Source organism: Sinocyclocheilus grahami, unplaced genomic scaffold (assembly GCF_001515645.1).
Source record: "Sinocyclocheilus grahami isolate Dianchi unplaced genomic scaffold, SAMN03320097.WGS_v1.1 scaffold1152.1, whole genome shotgun sequence".
Taxonomy (NCBI): Eukaryota; Metazoa; Chordata; class Actinopteri; order Cypriniformes; family Cyprinidae; genus Sinocyclocheilus; species Sinocyclocheilus grahami.
In genome coordinates, this window is record NW_015506331.1 from 344637 (window position 1) to 355651 (window position 11015).

Genomic DNA, 11015 nt, shown 5'->3' on the forward strand with positions numbered 1-11015 from the left:
TAAGAGAATAGGCTAAATTATTAAATTTATTGACTGCTAAATAATTTGAGTCAAAAATACACAGGGGCAATATTACAGTTATTACCACCCACACTCTGACAATATCAGTCACATGTTTACATATATCATATGACATAAAACATAATGTTCTCTTACATAATAATGGCAAAATTAAATCTTATAAATCAAAAGATCAAAACAAGACATAGTTTGTGTAGTCCTGATTACTGACATTCCCCCACCTTTGAGTTGATTTTTTTTTTAACAATACATTACATTAGCTAAATTGATTCTGAATTGATTCAAAATTGTTTGAACTGATTTCACACTGAAACATCTGAAGCTGTTTCAGTAAAACACAGTATCGACATACAAACAACAACAACAAAAAACATTAGTGGATTAAGTGTATATTCACTTACAACACCTGAAATAAAAGGCTACTTAACGAGAGGTAACTGATAAAATTGTCAATAATTCATGTCAATAAGCCATTCACACTGAAAGTATTTTTTTTGTCAACCCGCTATTTACTTTACTGAACATGGATGTATTTGACTATGTTGTTGCTTTTTGACATTTTCTTATTTTAAAACATTTTAGAATGTGTCTAGAGAGTAGAGACACCTTCGTTCTTCATTCTACAAGAATTTACTTAATTTATAAAATATTGGATAGATATTACAGTAATTTTGGATTTTATTAAGACTTGGTTTGAGTGTAAATGCAATGTGATGACTTTATTCTACATTGCAGTATACTGTACAATTTCAGTAACTCTAAGGATGATTTGAAACATCTTAAATTGTTTGCTACTGATTTAACAGATAGAATTACTGGAACAAGATAAAAACAAGATAGCCCGGCCCCTGATGCTAAATTTATTCACATCCCTGATGTTTATTAGAGATGTCTCAGTCTCAGAGTCTTTTACTTATCAGTCCTTGAGCTTGTATGAGGCGCTCCAGACACTGCTTTAGATCAGCTCTCCTTCGCCCTTGCTCTGAGTCTTCTTTTAGCAGTTTGGCCACATCTGCTCCATTCCTTATTTCTAGCATTTGATGCTGTAATATCTTAGCTGCATCCTTCAGCATGAAGAGGATTATTAGCATGGGGGCATAGTCTGTGAGCCGTTGATAGATGATCTATAAAGAGACATGACATGAATAACTATAGCATTCACTTAAAAGATATGAAAATATATTTAATCTGCCTTTTGGGGTTGTTTGCCCTCTAGTGATCTTTCTAGTGAACCTCTAGTGCCAATGCACTTGCATGTATGGTTTGTTTGCACATACAGACTCAATTTGAAATTGTTATTAACTGATCATCTTCTCCTATTCCACTAGCCAGTGGCTACAGGCACTTGAGAGTCATATATATATATATATATATATATATATATATATATATATACACCAAGGTGAAAAAATCAGTGTGTGCAAGGAACTTAACATTATTTATAAAATTATTAGCTGTAATCCATAGCCTCAGGCAAATGGGGAAGTCTGATTCTTTAAGGATGTTCTGTCCAAGCGGTCAAACTGATGTCATCAAAGGAGGAATGCCATTCCAGATCAGAAGCACATTTTCAGATTTTAATTTAAGATTACCAAAACAAACTACTTTTTTCCCCCAGTGGATTAACTTGTTACGGATTAACTGTGCACCTCAAGACCATGGCCCTAGTTAATTTAGGTCCATGTGCAACAAAACTTTTATCTTAAATTACTTTTTTACCAGACGCGATTATGATATTTTATTTTTGATGGAGACCTGGGCCGGTGCTAGTGAGTTGGCAGTTTTCGAAGAACTTTGTCCGTCAAACTGTTGTTTTATTAGTACCCTTGGTCTGCTGGTAGGAGCGGTGGGGTTGCTATGGTTTTTAAACAGTCACTTAAAATACAGACAGTGTGTGGCATTACAGTCTGCCTCTTCTGTGCTGCTCTGTGCTCTCATCTATAGGCCACCTAACTTGGACAATCATTTTAAGTCATTTTCTGCATTTTTAACATCTATTGTTCTGTTGTATGACCGTATGTTATTACTGGGTGATCTTAATGCACGTTTGCTCAGGACATCCCTTGGTTGCTGAGTTTTGTAATGTCTTGGATTCATTTGGTTTTACTCAACATACTGTATGAATCAAGCAACACTTGTTCTATCTTGAACGCTACAGAGTCTTCCTTTGGGCATGACGATTTAATTTAGATTCAATTGGACCTTTTAAGCTGAAACAACCTAAGCGAAAAAATTGTTACTGGTTGGATGATAATGCTCGCTCTCTCAGACAGGCCAGTCATTAAGCGGAGAGGAGATGAAAGCATGGTCGTTTAACTGTGTCCTTTCAGAGAGTCTGGTTAAGTTTTCAGAATGTTGCAAAGTAAGTTAGATCAAAATATTTTTGTTCTGATTTAATTGCTACACACATTTTATTCTCCATGATAAATTCAGTAATCAATCCGTGTTGCCAACTTCATGGTGAACCTTTGGCTGAACTTTTTTTACATTTTTTTGCTGATAAAGTGAAAGCCTTTCGTTCATCTTTCACTTCACAGCTCTCAGATCTCTCTTTAAATTAGCTGGCTAGTCCGTTTTTCTTTCATCACTTTCAACATGTCTCTTTAATGGAACTCTGTGATCTGCTTAACAAGATGAAGACAACTAGCACCTCACTAGATGATGTTCCCTCAGAGATTATAAAAGCAGCTTTTTTTTGTAATTTGCCCCAGTGTTTTCTAGTGTTTATTAATTCATCTTTGGACACTGGGGTGGTCCCAAACTGTTTTAAGCATGAGGTTGTTCAGCCTTTACTTAAGAATAAGAATATTTTTGCTTCACTGCTTATGATAGCACTGAGTCTGCCTTGCTAAAAGTGTTCAGTGACATTTTGTTTGCAGTTGATGCCGGTAAAAATGCTGTATTGATGTTACTTGATCTTACAGCAGTCTTTGATACTGTAGATCATAATGTTCTTATTTGGTGTTTACATTTACATTTAGTCATTTAGCAGACGCTTTTATCCAAAGCGACTTACAAATGAGGACAATGAAAGCAGTCAAAACTAACAAAAGAGCAACAATATATAAGTGCAAATGACAAGTTTCGGTTAGCCTAACACAGTACACATAGCAAGGTATTTATATGAATATATATATATATATACACATTATACACACACACACACAAAGAAAAACAAGTAGATAGAATAGAAAAGTGTTTTAGCTAGTGTTTTTTTTATAAAAAAAAAGAAGATAAATAGATAAAGTAGAATTAAAATAGAATAGAAAATGCTAGAGTTAGAGGCTCAAATAAAGATGGAACAGTCGTTTCTTGAAGATGGCTAAGGACTCAGCTGCTCGGACTGAGTTCGGCAGGTCATTCCACCAGGACGGAACAGTTAATGTAAAAGTCTGTGAAAGTGATTTTGTGCCTCTTTGAGATGGCACAATAATGCGTCGTTCACTTTCAGAACACAAGCTTCAAGAGGGCACATAACTCTGAAGTAATGAATTTAGGTAAATGGATGCAGAGCCAGTGGTGGTTTTGTAGGCAAAACAAAATACAGTGTGGTTTTATTTAGAGCATTTTATCAGTATCAGTGGTATTGCCTTACAATGGTTCAGCTCATATCTTAAAGACGGGTCTTTTTCTGTAGAGTTAGGTAAGTTATCTTCATCTTCTGCTTCTATTATTAGTGGAGTACCTCAAGGCTCTATTATGGGCCCGCTTCTTTTTAACTTATATATGCATCCACTGTGGGATATAATTTGGAAGCACAATGTTTCATTTCATTTTTATGCTGACAATACACAGCTGTACCTGCTGTTGAAAGCTGCTGATTCTATTCGACCATTGTTTTAATGTATCTGGGATATTTAGAAATGGTTATCAAATAACTTTCTGCAACTTAATGAGGACAAATCAAAAATAATTGTTTTTGGTCCCCCAAAATTGAGGAGTGGTCTCACTAAGGAGCTGGGCAATCATACCCCCTCAATTTCCTCCCAGGTTAGAAAACTTGGAGTCATTCTTGACTTAGAATTATGCTTATCCAAACCAAACAATTATATTGTTAAGAACAGTTTGTATTCATTGTGAATTATTTACAAAAATTAAATTTTTGTCTTTTCAAGACTTGGAGAAGGTTACTCATGCTTTTATTACCTCACAATTAGATTATTGTAATTCATTGTATTTGGGTCTTCCTCTGTCATCGCTTACGTGCCTCCAGATGGTACAAAATGCAGCTGAAAGGCTGTTGACCAAGGCAAAGAAATATGACCATGTCACCCTAATTTTAGCTTAGCTTCATTGGCTTCCTGTCCATTTTAGAATTGTTTAAAATCTTGTTGTTCCTTTTTTAAAGCTTTTCATGATTGAGCTCCATCCTATCTGAAAGATTTTCTTACTCCGCTGTCATCTACCATACTTTTAAGATCTTCTGACAAGGCTCTTTTATCTGTTCCTTGTTCCTGTTTAAAAACTAAGAGAGATGTTGCCGGTCCCCATCTGTGGAACCAGTTGCCTCTGGACATCCACCTTACACCTTCTATTACTATTTTCAAATCAAACTTAACGCTAATCCTTAGTGTTTTAAATTAACTCTATGTTTGTTTTATTGCCTGTTTTGTTGGTTTTACTGTGTCTTTATTTAACTTCCTGTACTTTGTTCAGCACTTTGAATAGCTTTGCTATGTTTAAATGTGCTATATAAATACAATTTACTTACTTAAACATCAACCTAAATTATCCTGGACCACAGGAGATGTTCTGTGATGGGGCTCCACCTGCTTCCCTACCTGTTTCCTTCAACTTCCACAAACACTATCCAAGCAACCATCGACTATTCCTGTGAATATTACCTCCACTTAAATCCCGGTGGATAAGCAATCCATGGATATCCCTGCCTGTTATGCCCCATGTGCAGATGTCTTTTGCTTGAAATGAGCCTCCAGGTTACCACCCCACCGACCATGGGACTGTGCCATTGACAGTATCTCGTGGACATATCTATCCACTATCCATATCCGAACAGAAGGCCATGGAGGAGTACGTAGAAGAGGCTCTGAAGCAAGGCTGCATTTGTCCCTCCACTTCTCCTGCTGCTTCCAGTTTCTTCTTCGTAGCTAAAAAGGACGGAGGCTTGCAGCCTTGCATTGACTATCAGGCACTCAACAAAATAACCATTAAGTACCATTACCCACTTCCCCTAATAATAGCTGCTTTGGAGCAATTTCGTGGAGCCCCCATCTTCACCAAGTTGGACCTCTGAAGTGCCTACAACCTCATCCAGATATGTGAGGGGGAGGAGTGGAAGACCACCTTCATTACACCATCTGGGCACTATGAGTACCTCGTTATGCCATATGGCCTGATCAACGCCCCCTCCGTATTCAAGGACTTAATGAATGAGGTGCTCCGGGACTTCCTGAACCGATTCGTGATTGTGTACATAGATGACATCCTTATCTATTCCTGGAGCCTGGCCGAACATCACCAGCATGTTTCGGAGGTCCTCCAGAGGCTGTGTGATTAAAACCTGTTCCTCAAGGCTGAGAAATGCAGCTTTCATCAGAGTGCCATTCACTTTCTCGCCATAGAAGTGTGGAGGCAATGGATATTGGGAGTTCGATACCCTCTCAGTGTACCCTTTCTCACTGATCATAAAAATCTACAGTATTTAAGAGAAGCAATGAGATTAAACCCCACACAAGCCAGATGGGCTGTTTTCTTTACCTGTTCCCTGTTCAGCATCTCCTATCAACCAGGCTCCAGAAACACCTGATCTGATGCATTATCTCGATTTCACGTCCCCCTGAAATCAATGGCGACCCTGAACCAGTGCTTACTTCCACTCTTTTTGTCAACCCCATCCAGTAGATTATTGATGAGCAAATCTCTGAAGCCTCCAACAGTGAACCTGCTCCTGGTGTGCCCTCCAGCTCATACCTTCCCAGAACTGTGTGCGATCTCCAAAGTTCTACGCCATCTAGCATCTGGTAAAGTTTTTCCTCTGCCCATCCCTGGATGCCCATGGTCACACCTAGGGGTGGATTTTATCACTGATTTGCCTGCTTCTAATGGGAATACCTGCATCCTGGTTATCGTTGACAGATTCTCCAAAGCATGCAAACTGATTCCACTGAAAGGACTCTCCACAGCCATGGAGACTGTCAAAGCCCTGTTTAACCAGGTATTTCACAATTTTGGAAATCCCGAGGACTTCGTTTCTGACCATGGTCCACAGTTTACAGGAAAGCTTTCTTCTCACTCATTGGTGTGACTGTTAGCCTGACATCCAGGTACCATCCACAATCCAATGGGCAGACAGAAAGGAAGGTGAAGGAGATCAGCCGCTTTCATAGGACCTTCTGCCACAGCCACCAGGACTCCTGGAAACAATATCTCGCCTGGGCTGAGTATGCCCAAAATTCTCTTTGACTACCATCAACGGGTCTCACCCCGTTCCAGTGCACACTCGGCTTTCAACTGCCATTATTACCCTGGCCAGGGGAACCCTCAGAGGTACCATCCATCAACCACTGGTTCTGGGAGAGCGAGAGGGTGTGGAACGAGGCTCATCACCATTTTCAGTGGGCAGTGCACACACAAAAGATCTTTGCAGAAATTTGGAGAAGGAACGCTTCAGCATACCAACCTGAACAACTCGTGTGGCTATCCATGAAGGACATCCGTCTGCACCTGCCCTGCCCTGCTCTGCCCTGCCCTGCCGTAAACTAAGTTCAAAATACATCGGTCCACTCCTGGTCATAAGACAGGTTAAACCCATCAAGTATGAACTCAAGCTCCCCTCACAGTACAAAATTCACCCAGTATTCCATGTTAGAGCCCTGCATTTCAGCCCTTTTTTACGCTCCTTGGGCCGGGCTTTAAGCCAATTTTCACGTCATAGTTCAGATGTGGGCCGGGCCTCTGGCCTGCTTTAGGCTTCTCCTCATTTTTATATTTTAGACATCCATCAATTAGTGATGACAAAAATTACTGCACTGGTGGAAACAACACGAGACCATGCTGCCGCGACTTTCAAGAGTGGCTCTGTTTAGTGTCCCACGGCAGCATGCGTGCCGTCAGCGCAGATGAACAGTTCTGCGTTCAAATGCATGCAATAGGTTAAAGCTTGCCGCAAAGCCCCAGCAAAAGTAATTACCATGCATGTGTCAGGGGGAAATAGTAAGGAGATATTTGAATTATTTACTAATAAACTAGTGTATTCTGAGTCTGTGTCGCAAAGATGAAGATGAAGGTCCTGACTCGCCATCTCCTCAGACGCCTTTAGAGAGAAGTGCATCTTTACGGTTTATGATTATAATGAAAAAGTTGTTGTTTTCGATTTGTTTTATTTCATTAAGTGGTAATTTAAAGCTTTCTATAGATATATTTATCATGTCTGTGAGGCATGTATTCGCTGAGTTTGTTCATTTTTGTGAAGCGCTCCTGTTCAAGACGAGACGGCAGAAAGCGCATCATGTTTGTTGTCTTCATTTTATAAAAGCACAACATTTTGCTGATATTGTGAGTGCACACAAATAAAAGTAGACCCTTTACAGTTCAGAATGATATATTACTCATACCTTTATGAGCAAAAATGACAGCGTAGGCTATTTTAAGTTGTTTCCACTGAAAAAAAAAGCAAGTGATTACGCTGGTGCCTTCATGTCCTGCTTTAGCTTCCACTCTCTGCACAAACTTGGATATAGCGCACATTTATTATAACGCAGGTTTAACGTTTAAACATTGTTATATGCTTGAGCGTTTTAGTATATCTAGATTTTATTTTAGGCAAGTCATGATGATTTGAGAAGGCTAAATTGATCAAACATAGGCTATTATCAGCTCACTGTCTGCCGCTGGCCACTTGGTCATTACTTTAAAAACAAAAACTTATATTTAACAAACAAAAAATGCTCCAATCATTTTTCTAAATGAACTTCATAAAAAAAACTAAACGAAATATAATCGCTTTGCCATTACATACAAAACTCAACTATTTTTATAGCCGAAACAGTAATATAAGCTGTTTTAGGATAAGGGGGAAAAAAGATGGGCTCGGGCCGGTAGTTCTGATAAGCTGTCGGACACGTGCCGGGCTAGGGCCTAAATTCGAGGCCCGTGCAGGGCTCTATTCCACGTCTCCCTGTTAAAAACTCACTATCCACCTGTGTCTGTTCCCTCCACAGAGCCTGGCCCAATTGATGAGCCTCCCCATACCTCAGATCATCAGTGACCCCATCTACACAGTCAAAAAGACCATGGATTACCAACACCATGGTGGCCAACTGGAATATCTGGGGTACTGGGAGGATTACGGCCCAGAGGTAAGATCCTGGGTACATCGAGATGATATCTTAGACCCTGCTCTTCTCACGAAATTCCATCAACAACATTCACATCATCCAGCTCCTCATGGCTGTGGTAGGCCACTGGGTCCTCGGTCCGCTGGAGCAGACTATGGAGAGGGGGGTAATGTCATAGATCTGCCAGACTCTCTCACTTCCTCCACCCAGCACTCCCTGTTACCCAAGTACTATTTGTATCATTCTACTCACCTGTTCTCTCCCGGTTCTACCCTGTGTACCAGTAAAGCTTTATCTGGATCAATTTAACCTCTGTTCAGTGTATATTTCCTGACATATATAAAGTGAATAAACTAGCGTTTATCAACTCGTCTTTTTTACATAAACCATGAAAAATCATAAAAACATTAATTTTGCCCTTCATTTAAGTGCTGTTAATGCATGCTCGAATTAGCAACTTTTTGTATTAATTCATTTTTGACTATCAAGTGACAGTAGACCCTGACTTGCATGTTATGAATCCCCCAAGACCACAAAATCAGCAAAAAATATTTACTTTACTGTTCCACTGAAGGAAAAAAAAGTAATCTACCTTGGATGGCCTAACAGCAAATTTTAATTTTGGATGAACTATTATTTAAAATAACTATGCGTTTACAGTCACTGTCCATAAATAAATACATTTCATAGTAACCCACCTCATGATAGAGAACTAGTTTGTCTGGTACAAGATATCTTGTATCCAACAACGCACAGCCTTTGGAATTTAAAATTGTGTCATCATCATCATAGAGGTTCTCATGACAAGAGTCCATTCCAGTCTTCTGAGGGACATCAGAGGCATTGAGTTTCTGTTGTAATACCTTATCTTGAGTGAAGACCAGTTGCTCCATATCAATAAACTCCTTGATTCTTTTCTCCACTTTGGCCTCTTGTTTCGAATGAATGTCATTAATTATTTTCTGAAGATAAAAACATCATACAATTAATAATAATAATAATAATAATAATACGAATAATAATAATAATAATACAGTTGTACTTACAGAGACAGTGTATCTCAGTGGAGGGTACCGGTCAAACGATGAATAACATATGTCTCTGAACACATTCTGAACAATCTCTGAAAATTAAATTTCATTTATATAACAAGGATGATAAAATTGAACTTTTACAGATATGATTTTGATGTTTGTTTATTTTTAATTGTCACTTTTGTGTGCTGTACCTGCTTTAGAGTTACTCTGAAGTGAACGGAAAAAAAAAAGATATTGCCAAATTTGTCTGACCATACTGTATATTAAGAAAAGTACACACTTACCTCGTACATGCTTCAGTGTTGCTATAGCTGGATCTCGAAGGGCTGCCACATGGTCTTTGATGACACTTTCAAATTCACAGAAGTCACTGAACGTTAGCAATTCTCTGCCCCGATGCATGTCATTGTACTTGTCAATCATTGTATATACTTTCGCTGTGACTGCATTAGGAATAACACAAAAAGAAAGTCAGGTTTAGGGATCTTGGTACAGTTCTTCAAAAGGCACAAATGGTTTTAACACATCTTGACTTACATGATACTTCAGTGCCTCTTAGGTACATGTCCCATTTCTTAAACTCAGGACGTAGAAGTGCATAAATGTTTTTGTCTTTTGAATGTCCTGTTATACTCAGTTCATTTATTTGATCACTGAACTCCAGTAGTATCTATATATGAAGAAGCATAAATTAGGGGGGGGGGGCATAATTATGAATGGAATCAGCATATATGGATAGATAAGATTTATTGTGATTACCTCACTGAGAAAAGGTCCCATCTTCTCTTCTTCCAGAGGTGGACCCTGATCGTAGTTTTTAAGCTCCATTTCCACAGTAGTTTAGTCTGTATCTGCTCAATCAAGTAGGGTAATGATTTCTGTGTTCATAAGAAAATATAACTGGATATATTAACTGGTAGGTTAACTATATTAAACTAACAAATTATTTAACCTTTTATTGAACTAATAAACTGTGAACATACTCGGATACAAACGTAACCTCGGTTCCCTGAGATACGGGAACGAGTACTGCATATTTGCTAGACGCTCCTTTTTTCTCCTGAACTGAAGCCTTTTTCAATCACGCAGTGAAACTGCACAGCCATTGGTTCGTGCAGTATGTTTTAAAAAACGAACCAATGGCTCGGCAGCGGTGCTGCACAAACCTATGCCAGTAGAGCCCGCCAAAGCCCGCCAGAATGGGTGGAGTCATCGGGCTATATAAGCGGCCGCTTCGCCATAGGATTCAGGTTACTTTCGACTGAAGCGACGACTGAGTCGTGCAGCTGCATAGCACAGCTAGCAACGCAGCCATATGTACATTAACTGACAGTCACCACTGATAAACTACCACTAAATATTGTAGAAACTTAATTGGCTGTAAAGTTGCTTTGCAATGATTTGTATGGTGAAAAGCACTGTACAAATAAACTTGACTATTTAGCGCCCAAACTCTGGAATAACCTACCTAACATTGTTCGGGAGGCAGACACACTCTTGCAGTTTAAATCTAGACTAAAGACCCATCTCTTTAACCTGGCTTACACAACTCATTAACACGCGTCTAATATTCAAATCCGTTAAAGGATTTTTAGGCTGCATGAATTAGGTAAACCGGAACCGGGAACACTTCTCATAACACCCGATGTACTTGCTACAT

The 11015-nt window shown here is 39.1% G+C and overlaps 1 pseudogene; it reads right to left on the minus strand.

Annotated features, from left to right (window-relative positions):
* Positions 1–920: 920 nt before the first annotated feature.
* LOC107567379 (interferon-induced GTP-binding protein Mx1-like) overlaps positions 921–11015 on the minus strand; it is a 12165-nt pseudogene continuing 2070 nt past the window's right edge.